The sequence below is a fragment of the Salvelinus fontinalis genome, chromosome 26 (assembly GCF_029448725.1).
Source record: "Salvelinus fontinalis isolate EN_2023a chromosome 26, ASM2944872v1, whole genome shotgun sequence".
NCBI lineage: Eukaryota > Metazoa > Chordata > Actinopteri > Salmoniformes > Salmonidae > Salvelinus > Salvelinus fontinalis.
In genome coordinates this window covers 42993740-43010067 of record NC_074690.1, presented here as the reverse complement: position 1 = coordinate 43010067, position 16328 = coordinate 42993740, and the positions used below count along the sequence as shown (strand labels likewise).

At 47.2% G+C, this 16328-nt stretch overlaps 1 protein-coding gene across 2 annotated transcripts in view; it reads left to right on the top strand.

Moving 5' to 3' along the window:
- The first annotated feature begins 368 nt into the window (after positions 1-368).
- The window catches only part of LOC129824391 (uncharacterized), an 84074-nt gene continuing 68114 nt past the window's right edge, over positions 369-16328 (top strand). For both annotated transcript variants that reach the window (XM_055883986.1, XM_055883985.1), the window contains exon 1: positions 369-821. The gene's annotated coding sequence lies outside the window, so the exon portion shown is untranslated. The remainder of the gene's footprint in view (positions 822-16328) is intronic.

The following is a 16328-nucleotide window of genomic DNA, read 5'->3' as shown; positions in this document are numbered from 1 at the left end:
GCTCGTTCTATCTATCTATCTTTCTCTCTCTTTCTCTCACTGCACATCCCCCATAAAGGCCAAGTATAAAGGGAAACTACCAGTAACTTGCTGTGGGCTACAAGCCATGTGAATGGTTTCCTTATATAGACCTACGCTCATAAATGTTTCACAGCATGCACTTTTATGTATTATGTAGCCCAGACAGCAGTGCCTCTCTTATGGTTATTTCTCCAATGTTTTACAATTATAATATTCTAGACTTGATGAGGAATAAATACAGAGGCTATTATGATGAGTATATTAATAATTTATGCCATCATCTCGCAAGAAACACGTGTCCCCACATCCTCAATATTATTTATTTAGATCTCTTTTTGTTATTTCTTAGGCTGTCCGTTGGTGGGCGCTAAGTGGAGGAGGCCGTTGGTTGCGAATGGGTAGGACGCCTGCCTCCTGCCTCCATCACATGGTCCCGCTTAACCGAGAAACCTCGAGCACAGATGGAGCAGGACGGGAAACCGAGAGACGAGCCCCTTTGGTAGCGGCGGGAAGCATCCTCTGAAATAGAAACAGAAGCTGCATCTTCTGCAGCAGAAACGGAAAAAACGGACGCAAGAAAAAGAGCAACAACAAAACCGAGAGTTTTGCAATGTGTCGTGCTGCTTTCGCGTTTAATATCGCGGAAGAGTCGGGGAAGGTTGTGAGTGAGGGGGTGGATCTTTGCAGAGAATGAAATCCAAGGCGCTTGTTGTCCCAAGTGAATTCATTTGAAGAGCTTGCAGAGACACAGAGAGACCGGGATGCCGCGCAACCTCGCTCCTATTCATCCGCGAGGTTAAGTGAGTATAACCGTTGGGGGGAATATACTTTTACCGGTTGACACCGCTTTCATTTGTGGGTTACTTTTGATCAACATTGTCTGCGTTCCGTCAGTGATGTGACGGGCCACTATGAGAGCGGCCAGAGTATTCTAGGCGATTCCACCTGTCTGATCAATGATTCATACTCAGTAAAGTCCTCGAGCCAATCGGTCAGGGATGTGAGAAACTTGTTTCTTTCCATTGGTAAATTGCGCGCGTTCCCGATTATGCTCGAAATGTAATGTGTTAATAACACTTAATTCATTCATACACCGTGCACAATCATTCTGATTTAGAGGTCAGGCCAGTGCACTTTGAAGTTCTGAACATGTCTCGTAGGGCTACTTAACAATTCAAACCAGGAAGATGAATTATAATTGATGAATGAATAGATGCCCCGGTTAGTGGAGCGCCCATCAGTTCTGAACCATTAATGGTCTGAAAGACAGCAGGGTAGAGAGGTGCAGATCAAGATGTTATTATTTAATAGTCTGAAAGACAGCAGGGGAGAGAGGTGCAGATCAAGATGTTATTATTTAATGGTCTGAAAGACAGCAGGGTAGAGAGGTGCAGATCAAGATGTTATTATTTAATGGTCTGAAAGACAGCAGGGTAGAGAGGTGCAGATCAAGATGTTATTATTTAATGGTCTGAAAGACAGCAGGGTAGAGAGGTGCAGATCAAGATGTTATTATTTAACGGTCTGAAAGACAGCAGGGTAGAGAGGTGCAGATCAAGATGTTATTATTTAACGGTCTGAAAGACAGCAGGGTAGAGAGGTGCAGATCAAGATGTTATTATTTAATAGTCTGAAAGACAGCAGGGTAGAGAGGTGCAGATCAAGATGTTATTATTTAATGGTCTGAAAGACAGCAGGGTAGAGAGGTGCAGATCAAGATGTTATTATTTAATGGTCTGAAAGACAGCAGGGTAGAGAGGTGCAGATCAAGATGTTATTATTTAATGGTCTGAAAGACAGCAGGGTAGAGAGGTGCAGATCAAGATGTTATTATTTAATGGTCTGAAAGACAGCAGGGTAGAGAGGTGCAGATCAAGATGTTATTATTTAATGGTCTGAAAGACAGCAGGGTAGAGAGGTGCAGATCAAGATGTTATTATTATTATTATTATTATTATTATTTATTTATTTTTTAAAATTTTATCCCATTTTCTCCCCAATTTTCGTGGTATCCAATCGCTAGTAATTACTATCTTGTCTCATCGCTACAACTCCCGTACGGGCTCGGGAGAGACGAAGGTTGAAAGCCATGCGTCCTCCGAAGCACAACCCAACCAAGCCGCACTGCTTCTTAACACAGCGCGCCTCCAACCCGGAAGCCAGCCGCACCAATGTGTCGGAGGAAACACCGTGTACCTGGCCCCCTTGGTTAGCGCGCACTGCGCCCGGCCCGCCACAGGAGTCGCTGGAGCGCGATGAGACAAGGATATCCCTACCGGCCAAACCCTCCCTAACCCGGACGACGCTATGCCAATTGTGCGTCGCCCCACGGACCTCCCGGTCGTGGCCGGCTGCGACAGAGCCTGGGCGCAAACCCAGAGACTCTGGTGGCGCAGTTAGCACTGCGATGCAGTGCCCTAGACCACTGCGCCACCCGGGAGGCCCCAAGATGTTATTATTTAATGGTCTGAAAGACAGCAGGGGAGAGAGGTGCAGATCAAGATGTTATTATTTAATAGTCTGAAAGACAGCAGGGTAGAGAGGTGCAGATCAAGATGTTATTATTTAATGGTCTGAAAGACAGCAGGGTAGAGAGGTGCAGATCAAGATGTTATTATTTAATGGTCTGAAAGACAGCAGGGTAGAGAGGTGCAGATCAAGATGTTATTATTTAATGGTCTGAAAGACAGCAGGGTAGAGAGGTGCAGATCAAGATGTTATTATTTAATGGTCTGAAAGACAGCAGGGTAGAGAGGTGCAGATCAAGATGTTATTATTTAATGGTCTGAAAGACAGCAGGGGAGAGAGGTGCAGATCAAGATGTTATTATTTAATGGTCTGAAAGACAGCAGGGTAGAGAGGTGCAGATCAAGATGTTATTATTTAATGGTCTGAAAGACAGCAGGGGAGAGAGGTGCAGATCAAGATGTTATTATTTAATGGTCTGAAAGACAGCAGGGTAGAGAGGTGCAGATCAAGATGTTATTATTTAATGGTCTGAAAGACAGCAGGGTAGAGAGGTGCAGATCAAGATGTTATTATTTAATGGTCTGAAAGACAGCAGGGTAGAGAGGTGCAGATCAAGATGTTATTATTTAATGGTCTGAAAGACAGCAGGGTAGAGAGGTGCAGATCAAGATGTTATTATTTAATGGTCTGAAAGACAGCAGGGTAGAGAGGTGCAGATCAAGATGTTATTATTTAATGGTCTGAAAGACAGCAGGGGAGAGAGGTGCAGATCAAGATGTTATTATTTAATGGTCTGAAAGACAGCAGGGTAGAGAGGTGCAGATCAAGATGTTATTATTTAATGGTCTGAAAGACAGCAGGGGAGAGAGGTGCAGATCAAGATGTTATTATTTAATGGTCTGAAAGACAGCAGGGGAGAGAGGTGCAGATCAAGATGTTATTATTTAATGGTCTGAAAGACAGCAGGGTAGAGAGGTGCAGATCAAGATGTTATTATTTAATGGTCTGAAAGACAGCAGGGTAGAGAGGTGCAGATCAAGATGTTATTATTTAATGGTCTGAAAGACAGCAGGGTAGAGACGTGCAGATCAAGATGTTATTATTTAATGGTCTGAAAGACAGCAGGGTAGAGAGGTGCAGATCAAGATGTTATTATTTAATGGTCTGAAAGACAGCAGGGTAGAGAGGTGCAGATCAAGATGTTATTATTTAATGGTCTGAAAGACAGCAGGGTAGAGAGGTGCAGATCAAGATGTTATTATTTAATGGTCTGAAAGACAGCAGGGTAGAGAGGTGCAGATCAAGATGTTATTATTTAATGGTCTGAAAGACAGCAGGGTAGAGACGTGCAGATCAAGATGTTATTATTTAATGGTCTGAAAGACAGCAGGGTAGAGAGGTGCAGATCAAGATGTTATTATTTAACGGTCTGAAAGACAGCAGGGTAGAGAGGTGCAGATCAAGATGTTATTATTTAATGGTCTGAAAGACAGCAGGGGAGAGAGGTGCAGATCAAGATGTTATTATTTAATGGTCTGAAAGACAGCAGGGGAGAGAGGTGCAGATCAAGATGTTATTATTTAATGGTCTGAAAGACAGCAGGGGAGAGAGGTGCAGATCAAGATGTTATTATTTAATAGTCTGAAAGACAGCAGGGTAGAGAGGTGCAGATCAAGATGTTATTATTTAATAGTCTGAAAGACAGCAGGGTAGAGAGGTGCAGATCAAGATGTTATTATTTAATGGTCTGAAAGACAGCAGGGTAGAGAGGTGCAGATCAATATGTTATTATTTAACGGTCTGAAAGACAGCAGGGTAGAGAGGTGCAGATCAAGATGTTATTATTTAATGGTCTGAAAGACAGCAGGGTAGAGAGGTGCAGATCAAGATGTTATTATTTAATGGTCTGAAAGACAGCAGGGTAGAGACGTGCAGATCAAGATGTTTATTGTTTGAGTCATGGCCTCATCATCCTGTCCAGGCGTGATGCAGCCTACCTGTTCTAGATGTAGATGTTGAAGAGATGGTGCTGTGTTTATTAGACTGGCTGGAAGAGGGTGTGAAGGGACTGGGTCTCCCTTTTAAAACATAATGGACAAATTATGCATATTTATAGTCATCAACTGGAGAGAATTGATGATTCCCAGCTATTCTCAGAGTAATGTTGAGTGCGCGCGCGCACGTGTGTGTGTGTGTGTGTGCGTGTGCGTGTGCGTGTGTGTGTGTGTGTGTGGGAGCGAGCGAGCGAGCAAGCGAGGGACGCACAGCGGGTTCCACGGTGCATATCGATGAATGGATTCCTCTTACTATGCAGCAGGGGTTCCCAGCTTCTCAAGTGTGTGTGTGTGTGTGTGTGCGTGCGCGCTTCACCTCATTACACTCGCTGTGTTGATTGTAGCAGGAGAGTCACCCCAGAGAGCTGTGCTCCTGTTTCTCTCATTATGAAGTGATGCCCAGCATCACTTGTACACTGACAATCACACCAGGAGAAAGTTGGATCAGTCACCTGTCCACTCTATTTCCAGTCTTTCCTGTAGAGCTTTCACGAAGACTTTAGCTGAAGCAGCTACTTTTGAAGGGTTGTGGTGTGAATATGACTAATGCCCTATAGACGTGACATAATAGGGCCTTTTGATATTGTGAATATTATCTACGTCATCACAGAGAATGGGCCCCTCATCCCGTATTACTCTATTATACTGTTGCATGATGCTCTGTTAGTGCATTAGTGATGTGAATATCAAATGGAATCAAATTGTATTGGTCACATGCACACGGGTTAGCAGATGTTAATGCGAGTGGAGCGAAATGCTTCTGCTTCTAGTTCCGACCGTGCAGTAATATCTAACAAGTAATCTAACAGTTCCACAACAACTACCTAATACACACAAGTGTAAAAGGGTTGGAATAAGAATATGTACATATAAATATATGGATGAGCGATGGCCGAACGGCATAGGCAAGATGCAGTAAATGGTATAGAACAGTATATACATATGAGATGTGTCACGTTTCTGACCTGTTTTCGGTTAGTTTTTGTATGTGTTAGTTGGTCAGGACGTGAGTTTTGGTGGGCAGTCTATGTTTTCTGTTTCTATGTTGGTTTAATGGGTGACCTGATATGGCTCTCAATTAGAGGCAGGTGGTTTTTCTGATTGAGAGTCATATTAAGGTAGGTGTTTTCACACTGTTGGTGGTGGGTGGTTGTCTTCCGTGTCTGTGTATGTTGCGCCACACGGGACTGTTTCGGTATGTTTGTTCGTTCGGTTTTTGTGTAGTCTGTTTTTCCCTGTTCGTGCGTTCTTCGTGTTACATGTAAGTTCTTACGTTCAGGTCAGTCTACGTTGTTTTATTATTTTGTAATCCTTCCAAGTGTTTGTTTTCGTGTTTCGTCGTTTGCTTTAATAAATCGTTATGTATTCACAACCCGCTGCATTTTGGTCGAATCACTACTCCTCCTTTTCGGATGAAGAGGAGGAGGAATTCCATTACAGAACCACCCACCAAACCCAGATCAAGCAGCGGGTTAATGGACAGCAACAACAGCAGCAGTGGGTCAAGGAGGATTGGACATGGGAAGAGATTCTGGACGGAGAAGGACCCTGGGCAGAGCCAGAGGAGTGTCGACATCCCAAGGCGGAGCTGGAGGCATCTAAAGCGGAGAGGCGACGATATGAGGAGGCAGCACGGAAGCAAGGCTGGAAGCCCGCAAGTACAACCCAAAAATTTCTTGGGGGGGGGGGGGGGGGCTAAAGGCTAAGTCAGGTAGGAGACCTGCGCCAACTTCCCGGGCTTACCGTGGAGAGCGAGAGTACGGGCAGACACCGTGTTACGCAGTAGAGCGCATGGTGTCTCCTGTACGTGTTCATAGCCCGGTGCGGGTTATTCCACCTCCCCGTACTAGCCGGACTAGAGTGAGCATTGAGCCAAGTGCCATGAAGCCGGCTCTACATATCTGGCCACCAGTACGTCTCTTTGGGCCGGCTTACATGGCACCAGCCTTACGCATGGTGTCCCCGGGTTCGCCTACATAGCCCGGTGCGGGTTATTCCACCTCCCCGCACTGGTCAGGCGACGGGGAGCATTCAACCAGGTAAGGTTGGGCAGGCTCAGTGCTCAAGGGAGCCAGTACGCCTACACGGTCCGGTATATCCGGCGCCACCTTCCCGCCCCAGCTCAGTACCACCAGTGCCTACACCACGCACCAGGCTTCCAGTGCGTCTCCAGAGCCCTGTTCCTCCTCCACGCACTCTCCCTGTGGTGCGTGTCTCCAGTCCAGTGCCTCCAGTTCCGGCACCACGCACCAAGACTCATGTGCGTCCTCAGAGCCCTGTACGCACTGTTCCTTCTCCCCGCACTCGCCATGAGGTGCGTGACCTCAGCCCGGTACCACCAGTGCCGGTACCACGCACCAGGCCTATAGTGCGCATCGAGAGTCCAGTGTGCCCTGTTCCTGCTCCCCGCACTAGCCTTGAGGTGCGTGTCTCCAGTCCGGTGCCACCAGTTCCGGCACCACGCACCAGGCCTACTGTGCGCCTCAGCAGGGCAGAGTCGGCTGTCTGCCCAACGCCGCCTGCACTGCTCGTCTGCCCAGCACCGTCTGAGCCATCTGTCTGTCCAGCGCCGTCTGAGCCATCTGTCTGTCCAGCGCCGTCTGAGCCATCTGTCTGTCCAGCGCCGTCTGAGCCATCTGTCTGTCCAGCGCCGTCTGAGCCATCTGTCTGTCCAGCGCCGTCTGAGCCATCCGTCTGCCCAGCGCCGTCTGAGCCATCCGTCTGCCCAACGCCGTCTGAGCCATCCGTCTGCCCAGCGCCTTCTGAGCCATCCGTCTGCCCAGCGCCTTCTGAGCCATCCGTCTGCCCAGCACCTTCTGAGCCATCCGTCTGCCCAGCGCCTTCTGAGCCATCCGTCTGCCCAGCACCTTCTGAGCCATCCGTCTGCCCAGCGCCTTCTGAGCCATCCGTCTGCCACGAGCCATTAGAGCCGCCCGTCTGTCCCGAGCCATTAGAGCCGTCCGTCAGTCAGGAGCTGCCAGAGCCGCCAGCCAGTCAGGAGCTGCCAGAGCCGCGAGCCAGTCAGGAGCTGCCAGAGCCGTCAGCCAGCCATGAGCGTCCAGAGCCGTCAGCCAGCCATGAGCGTCCAGAGCCGTCAGCCAGCCATGAGCGTCCAGAGCCGTCAGCCAGCCATGAGCGTCCAGAGCCGTCAGCCAGCCATGAGCGTCCAGAGCCGTCAGCCAGTCATGAGCTGTCCCTCAGCCCAGAGCGGCTATTTATCCAGAACTGCCCCTCAGTCCAGAGCTGTCTCTCTGTCCGGAGCTGCCCTTCAGTCCGGAGTTGCCCCTCTATTCTGAGCTACCTCTCTATCCTGACCTACCTCTTTGTTTTGAGCTATCTCTTTATCCCGATGCTGTCCCTTGTCCCGGTGCTGCCCCTTGTCTCGATGTTACCCAAAAAATTAAGTGGGTGGAATAGGAGGGTGGTCAGTCGTAGGGGGAAACGTAAGCTGGGATTGACTATGGTGGGGTGGAGACCGCGCCCAGAGCCTGAGCCACCATCGTGGTCTGATGCCCACCCAGACCCTCCCCTAAACTTTGTGCTGGTGCGCCCAGAGTTCGCACCTTAAGGGGGGGGTTATGTCACGTTTCTGACCTGTTTTCTGTTAGTTTTTGTATGTGTTAGTTGGTCAGGACGTGAGTTTTGGTGGGCAGTCTATGTTTTCTGTTTCTATGTTGGTTTAATGGGTGACCTGATATGGCTCTCAATTAGAGGCAGGTGGTTTTCATTTCCTCTGATTGAGAGTCATATTAAGGTAGGTGTTTTCACACTGTTTTCACACTGTTGGTGGTGGGTGGTTGTCTTCCGTGTCTGTGTATGTTGCGCCACACGGGACTGTTTCGGTATGTTTGTTCGTTCGGTTTTTGTGTAGTCTGTTTTTCCCTGTTCGTGCGTTCTTCGTGTTACATGTAAGTTCTTACGTTCAGGTCAGTCTACGTTGTTTTATTATTTTGTAATCCTTCCAAGTGTTTGTTTTCGTGTTTCGTCGTTTGCTTTAATAAATCGTTATGTATTCACAACCCGCTGCATTTTGGTCGAATCACTACTCCTCCTTTTCGGATGAAGAGGAGGAGGAATTCCGTTTCAAGATGAGTATGTAAACATTATATAAAGTTGCATTGTTTAAAGTGGCTAGTGATACATTTATTACATCAATTTTTCATTATTAAAGTGGCTAGAGATGAGTCAGTATGTTGGCAGCAGCCACTCAATGTTCGTGATGGCTGTTTATCAGTCTGATGGCCTTGAGATAGAAAAATGGCAATTGACAAATGCAACAGAACACTACATAAAAGGGCCCTTCAAGTAAAGTATTTTTATGTACAGGCGGGCCACAATTCAGTTGTACTATGAAGCTAACAGAGCTATACTCAGCAAAATTACCAATACTAACCGAAACAAATGCAGTCTGCTTTCCAGACAGGAGGTTGTTTGATACCCTAGTGACATTGGTGCCTTGACTTGGATTACACTATTGGGGGGGGGGGGGGGTCAAATAATTTGTTTCCTTGTCTGATGCATGAGGAGTCACAGAGACACTTAGACTTTATTTCAAAGTCCTAATTTGGTCTTAAATCCTGCATACAACACAGGTTCTATCCCAAGGCTATTATCTCCACCCACGTAATGACATGCACATGCACACACACACACACACACACACACACACACACACACACACACACACACACACACACACACACACACACACACACACACACACACACTAAAATGTACTGATCTACTGCGTAGTTACACTGTAGCATTTCTAAGAACTGACAAACCTCTCTTGGTTCCATAGCATGTCTCTCCAGAGCCCTTCTCCAGGTATGATATCTTACAGATTAAGCCTTTCTCTTCTGCAGGCAGAACAAGAGTCCCCTCTACGGGGTGACAGAACAGTCAGCCAGCCCCCACTGGGCCTGGGGACAATTTCAGAGACCACAGAACATCTCTCTGTCTCTCTTTTTTTAGATTGGATTGGCACCCTGGCAAATTAAAGTGTGTGTGTGTGTGTGTGACAGGGCTCCACACTAGTGACACAAACTTTTTCAGTTGGTGGCACCAGCCCATGATTTGTTCGCACATTTGTAATCATTTTATAGTCATTCACAGTGCTTTATTAGGAGGTGTAACTGAGATGGTATTCAATAGATAAGTTTCATCTAACATGTCCATGCAGGAATGGATGATTCAAGATATTTTGATGGGCAACCTAATCCAGTGATCGTCATAAACTTTGGCCAGACATTAGGCTATTTTTTTTATATTTTACTGTTCAATTAGGGCTCCAGAATTTTCAGATTTTGCTTTTGTTCAATAGAGATGAATTTGTCCATTTATTTGGGAAAGATTCACTACCTGAGTAAGTGGAAACTCTAAACACAGCTACCATCGCTAACTCAAAACATAAGAACCACTGCTGGTAGCCATCTACACTATTCATCTAATAGTAAATTCAATGTCCTAAAAATACTTTGCAGTTGTAGCCTAGGCTACTACCAATTGAAGCCTGCACTCACAATGGCTGATGCAAATTGTGCATGCTTCGTATCTCAAAGCCAAGAGTAGTTGTTTCCAAAGCTACCTTTTTCCCGCAATTGGATTTTGAAATATTACAGCCTACAATCAGATGTAGAAATAATTAACCCGGAGGGGAAGAGTGAGTGCCTCGATCATCACAGCAGTAGGGCCCAGCGAAACAGGCACAGGGTCACGCCCGGACCTTAGAGATCCTTTTTATGTCTCTATTTTGGTTTGGTCAGGGCGTGAGTTGGGGTGGGCATTCTATGTTTTTGTTCTATGTTTTCTATTTCTATGTGTTTGGCCCGGGTGTGGTTCTCAGTCAGAGGCAGCTGTCTATCGTTGTCTCTGATTGAGAACCATACTTAGGTAGCCTTTTCCCACCTGTGTTTTGATGGGTAGTTGTTTTCTGTTTTTGTGTCTGCACCAGACAGAACTGTTTCGCTTTCGTTCTCCTGTTTGTTGTTTTTGTTCGATTTAGTTTTTTGGATTAAATTATGAACACTTTAAACGCTGCACCTTTGTCCACTCTTCCTTCAGCCCACGAGAATCGTGACTCACAGGGACAGGGCAAAAACTTTAATAATGCGAATCATGAGGATAATGCACATTACTGTTTCACAAAATCATGGTTTTAGTAGGCAAAAAAAAATAATATATATAGTTCGGAGTGAGGTGAGCATGCAGAATGTGTTGCTCACACCGATGTGACCAATTAAAAATGTAACTCACAGATCCAAGGCAAAGAGTCGCAAAAAGCGACTAAAAGTGACCAGTTTCAGGAAACTAGGCATATGTTACGTGTCACTACTTCACAGGAGAGGCATTTGTAAACATTTATTTTTTTATCAAAATGCGCTTTTTGGCAGAAATGCCTTTTGGAACATGTGAACTTTCATGTGCCTTAATAACAAACTTGTAAATACAAATACAATTGTTAAATTACGAGTCTAGTTGGTTTAGCCATGGAAAAAGTCAGGAACCTTCCCGCTAGCCATGATTGGCTAAGATAATAGATGGGCTGGACATGACAAGAGATGAGTTCTGATTGGTCTGCCATGTAGCGACTTCTGTCTATAACATGAGCTGCTCAGTATGTGTAGGTAATCCTTTCTAATGCGGCTTTTTTGAAAGATGCTCTCTCCTGGAGGACCGAGTTTTGAAATCAATGGAATGCCCGGTGGAAGCAGAGTATGATAGCTAAGGAGATGGAGAAAATTCTGCCGCTTGATTGCAAATATGTGGAGGGAGTCAAAAAAGAGAAGGCACAGAAGGCTGCTTTATAAAATATCTGTCTCCGGATTACATCTTCAAATGAAGGTCAACCATGGCATCTGTAGCAGATAGGGGAAGCGTTCATCCACGTATTCAGGTAAGAGAGTCTAGCTAGCTACATTTTCAGATATTACACATGTCTAATTTTGTCATAAAGTTGTTTTCATTGCAAGTTATCAGTTAGTTTCAGCTACCAGCAGATTCATGCAGGGTAGTAATTTAGGAGTTGGGATTATGTTTAGTGCTTGCTATCTAGCTACATGTCTAAACAAAAGACTCCACTATGCAAGTAACCATTTCACTGTACCATTTATATTTAACTAGGCAAGTCAGTTCAGAACAAATTCTTATTTACAATGAACGGCATAGCAACAGTGAGTTAACTGCCTTGTTCAGGGGCAGAATGACCAATGTTTACCTTGTCAGCTCAGCGATTAGATCGAGCAACCTTTCGGTTACTGGCCCAACGCTCTAACTACTAGGCTAGCTGCTGCCCCATTTAGACCTTCTGTATCCTGTGTATGTGACAAATAAACTTTGATTGTATTTAATGTGTGAAGAACAACATGACCTGCACCAAAGTCAAATTAGGATACAATGTGACAAGTCGTCCAAGTTGTAAAATTCTCCAGGTGAATGCCCTGTTTTAATTCGTCACACTCACAACCGTACACTATGTTCTGCTCGCCATTAACTTGTAAATAATGATCTTGTTGTGAGATTGTTTTCCTGTAATAACATTTACACATTACATTTACATTTAAGTCATTTAGCAGACGCACTTATCCAGAGCGACTTACAAATTGGTGCATTCACCTTATGACATCCAGTGGAACAGCCACTTTACAATAGTGCATCTAAATCTTTTAAGGGGGGGGGGGGGGTGTCAGAAGGATTGCTTTATCCTATCCTAGGTATTCCTTGAAGAGGTGGGGTTTCAGGTGTCTCCGGAAGGTGGTGATTGACTCCGCTGTCCTGGCGTCGTGAGGGGGTTTGTTCCACCATTGGGGTGCCAGAGCAGCGAACAGTTTTGACTGGGCTGAGCGGGAACTGTACTTCCTCAGTGGTAGGGAGGCGAGCAGGCCAGAGGTGGATGAACGCAGTGCCCTTGTTTGGGTGTAGGGCCTGATCAGAGCCTGAAGGTACTGAGGTGCCGTTCCCCTCACAGCTCCGTAGGCAAGCACCATGGTCTTGTAGCGGATGCGAGCTTCAACTGGAAGCCAGTGGAGAGAGCGGAGGAGCGGTGTGACGTGAGAGAACTTGGGAAGGTTGAACACCAGACGGGCTGCGGCGTTCTGGATGAGTTGTAGGGGTTTAATGGCACAGGCAGGGAGCCTAGCCAACAGCGAGTTGCAGTAATCCAGACGGGAGATGACAAGTGCCTGGATTAGGACCTGCGCCGCTTCCTGTGTGAGGCAGGGTCGTACTCTGCGGATGTTGTAGAGCATGAACCTACAGGAACGGGCCACCGCCTTGATGTTAGTTGAGAACGACAGGGTGTTGTCCAGGATCACGCCAAGGTTCTTAGCGCTCTGGGAGGAGGACACAATGGAGTTGTCAACCGTGATGGCGAAATCATGGAACGGGCAGTCCTTCCCCGGGAGGAAGAGCAGCTCCGTCTTGCCGAGGTTCAGCTTGAGGTGGTGATCCGTCATCCACACTGATATGTCTGCCAGACATGCAGAGATGCGATTCGCCGCCTGGTCATCAGAAGGGGGAAAGGAGAAGATTAATTGTGTGTCGTCTGCATAGCAATGATAGGAGAGACCATGTGAGGTTATGACAGAGCCAAGTGACTTGGTGTATAGCGAGAATAGGAGAGGGCCTAGAACAGAGCCCTGGGGGACACCAGTGGTGAGAGCGCGTGGTGAGGAGACAGATTCTCGCCACGCCACCTGGTAGGAGCGACCTGTCAGGTAGGACGCAATCCAAGTGTGGGCCGCGCCGGAGATGCCCAACTCGGAGAGGGTGGAGAGGAGGATCTGATGGTTCACAGTATCGAAGGCAGCCGATAGGTCTAGAAGGATGAGAGCGAGTTAGCTTTAGCAGTGCGGAGCGCCTCCGTGATACAGAGAAGAGCAGTTTCAGTTGAGTGACTAGTCTTGAAACCTGACTGATTTGGATCAAGAAGGTCATTCTGAGAGAGATAGCAGGAGAGCTGGCCAAGGACGGCACGTTCAAGAGTTTTGGAGAGAAAAGAAAGAAGGGATACTGGTCTGTAGTTGTTGACATCGGAGGGATCGAGTGTAGTTTTTTTCAGAAGGGGTGCAACTCTCGCTCTCTTGAAGACGGAAGGGACGTAGCCAGCGGTCAAGGATGAGTTGATGAGCGAGGTGAGGTAAGGGAGAAGGTCTCCGGAAATGGTCTGGAGAAGAGAGGAGGGGATAGGGTCAAGCGGGCAGGTTGTTGGGCGGCCGGCCGTCACAAGACGCGAGATTTCATCTGGAGAGAGAGGGGAGAAAGAGGTCAGAGCACAGGGTAGGGCAGTGTGAGCAGAACCAGCGGTGTCGTTTGACTTAGCAAACGAGGATCGGATGTCGTCGACCTTCTTTTCGAAATGGTTGACGAAGTCGTCTGCAGAGAGGGAGGAGGGGGGGGAGGGGGAGGAGGATTCAGGAGGGAGGAGAAGGTGGCAAAGAGCTTCCTAGGGTTAGAGGCAGATGCTTGGAATTTAGAGTGGTAGAAAGTGGCTTTAGCAGCAGAGACAGAAGAGGAAAATGTAGAGAGGAGGGAGTGAAAGGATGCCAGGTCCGCAGGGAGGCGAGTTTTCCTCCATTTCCGCTCGGCTGCCCGGAGCCCTGTTCTGTGAGCTCGCATAGAGTCGTCGAGCCACGTAGCGGGAGGGGAGGACCGAGCCGGCCTGGAGGATAGGGGACATAGAGAGTCAAAGGATGCAGAAAGGGAGGAGAGGAGGGTTGAGGAGGCAGAATCAGGAGATAGGTTGGAGAAGGTTTGAGCAGAGGGAAGAGATGATAGGATGGAAGAGGAGAGAGTAGCGGGGGAGAGAGAGCGAAGGTTGGGACGGCGCGATACCATCCGAGTAGGGGCAGTGTGGGAAGTGTTGGATGAGAGCGAGAGGGAAAAGGATACAAGGTAGTGGTCGGAGACTTGGAGGGGAGTTGCAATGAGGTTAGTGGAAGAACAGCATCTAGTAAAGATGAGGTCAAGCGTATTGCCTGCCTTGTGAGTAGGGGGGGAAGGTGAGAGGGTGAGGTCAAAAGAGGAGAGGAGTGGAAAGAAGGAGGCAGAGAGGAATGAGTCAAAGGTAGACGTGGGGAGGTTAAAGTCACCCAGAACTGTGAGAGGTGAGCCGTCCTCAGGAAAGGAGCTTATCAAGGCATCAAGCTCATTGATGAACTCTCCGAGGGAACCTGGAGGGCGATAAATGATAAGGATGTTAAGCTTGAAAGGGCTGGTAACTGTGACAGCATGGAATTCAAAGGAGGCGATAGACAGATGGGTAAGGGGAGAAAGAGAGAATGACCACTTGGGAGAGATGAGGATCCCGGTGCCACCACCCCGCTGACCAGAAGCTCTCGGGGTGTGCGAGAACACGTGGGCAGACGAAGAGAGAGCAGTAGGAGTAGCAGTGTTATCTGTGGTGAGCCATGTTTCCGTCAGTGCCAAGAAGTCGAGGGACTGGAGGGAAGCATAGGCTGAGATGAGCTCTGCCTTGTTGGCCGCAGATCGGCAGTTCCAGAGGCTACCGGAGACCTGGAACTCCACGTGGGTCGTGCGGGCTGGGACCACCAGGTTAGGGTGGCCGCGGCCACGCGGTGTGAAGCGTTTGTATGGTCTGTGCAGAGAGGAGAGAACAGGGATAGACAGACACATAGTTGACAGGCTACAGAAGAGGCTACGCTAATGCAAAGGAGATTAGAATGACAAGTGGACTACACGTCTCGAATGTTCAGAAAGTTAAGCTTACGTTGCAAAAAAATAAAATAAAAGATCTTATTGACTAAAATGATATAGTACTGCTGGCTGGTGAAGTAGGCTGGCTAGCAGTGGCTGCGTTGTTGAAAGTGTAGCTGGCTAGGTAACCTCGACAATTTCTCTAAATTTCTCTAAACTACACAATTATCTTGGATACAAGGACAGCAAAGACAACTATGTAGCTAGCTAACACTACGCTAATCAAGTTGTTCCGTTGTAATGTAAGTTTCTACAGTGCTGCTATTCGGTAGAAGTTGGCTAGCTAGCAGTGTTAGCTAGCAGTGTTGGCTAGGTAGGAGGACGGCAGCGTGGCAGACGAAAATAGCTGGCTAGCTAACCGATAATTACTCAAAACTACACAATTATCTTAGATACAGAGATAGCAAAGACAACTATGTAGCTAGCTAACACTACACTAATCAAGTCGTTCCGTTGTAATGTAAGTTTCTACAGTGCTGCTATTCGGTAGAAGTTGGCTAGCTAGCAGTGTTAGCTAGCAGTGTTGGCTAGGTAGGAGGACGGCAGCGCGGCAGACGAAAATAGCTGGCTAGCTAACCGATAATTACTCAAAACTACACAATTATCTTAGATACAGAGATAGCAAAGACAACTATGTAGCTAGCTAACACTACACTAATCAAGTCGTTCCGTTGTAATGTAATCGTTTCTACAGTGCTGCTATTCGGTGGCTAGCTGGCTAGCTAGCAGGTTTGACTACGTTACGTTACGTTAGGACGAAAATACCTGGCTAGCGAACCTCAATAACTACACAATTATCTTTGATACAAAGACGGCTATGTAGCTAGCTAAGTAGCTAGCTAAGATCAAACAAATCAAAGATAGCAAAGACAACTGTGTAGCCAGCTAACACTACACTAATCAAGTCGTTCCGTTGTAATGCACTCGTTTCTACAATGCTGCTATTCGGTGGCTAGCTGGCTAGCTAGCAGTGTTGGCTACGTTACGTTACGTTGGGACGAAAATAGCTGGCTAGCGAACCTCAATAACTACACAATTATGTTTGATGCAAAGACGGCTATGTAGCTAGCT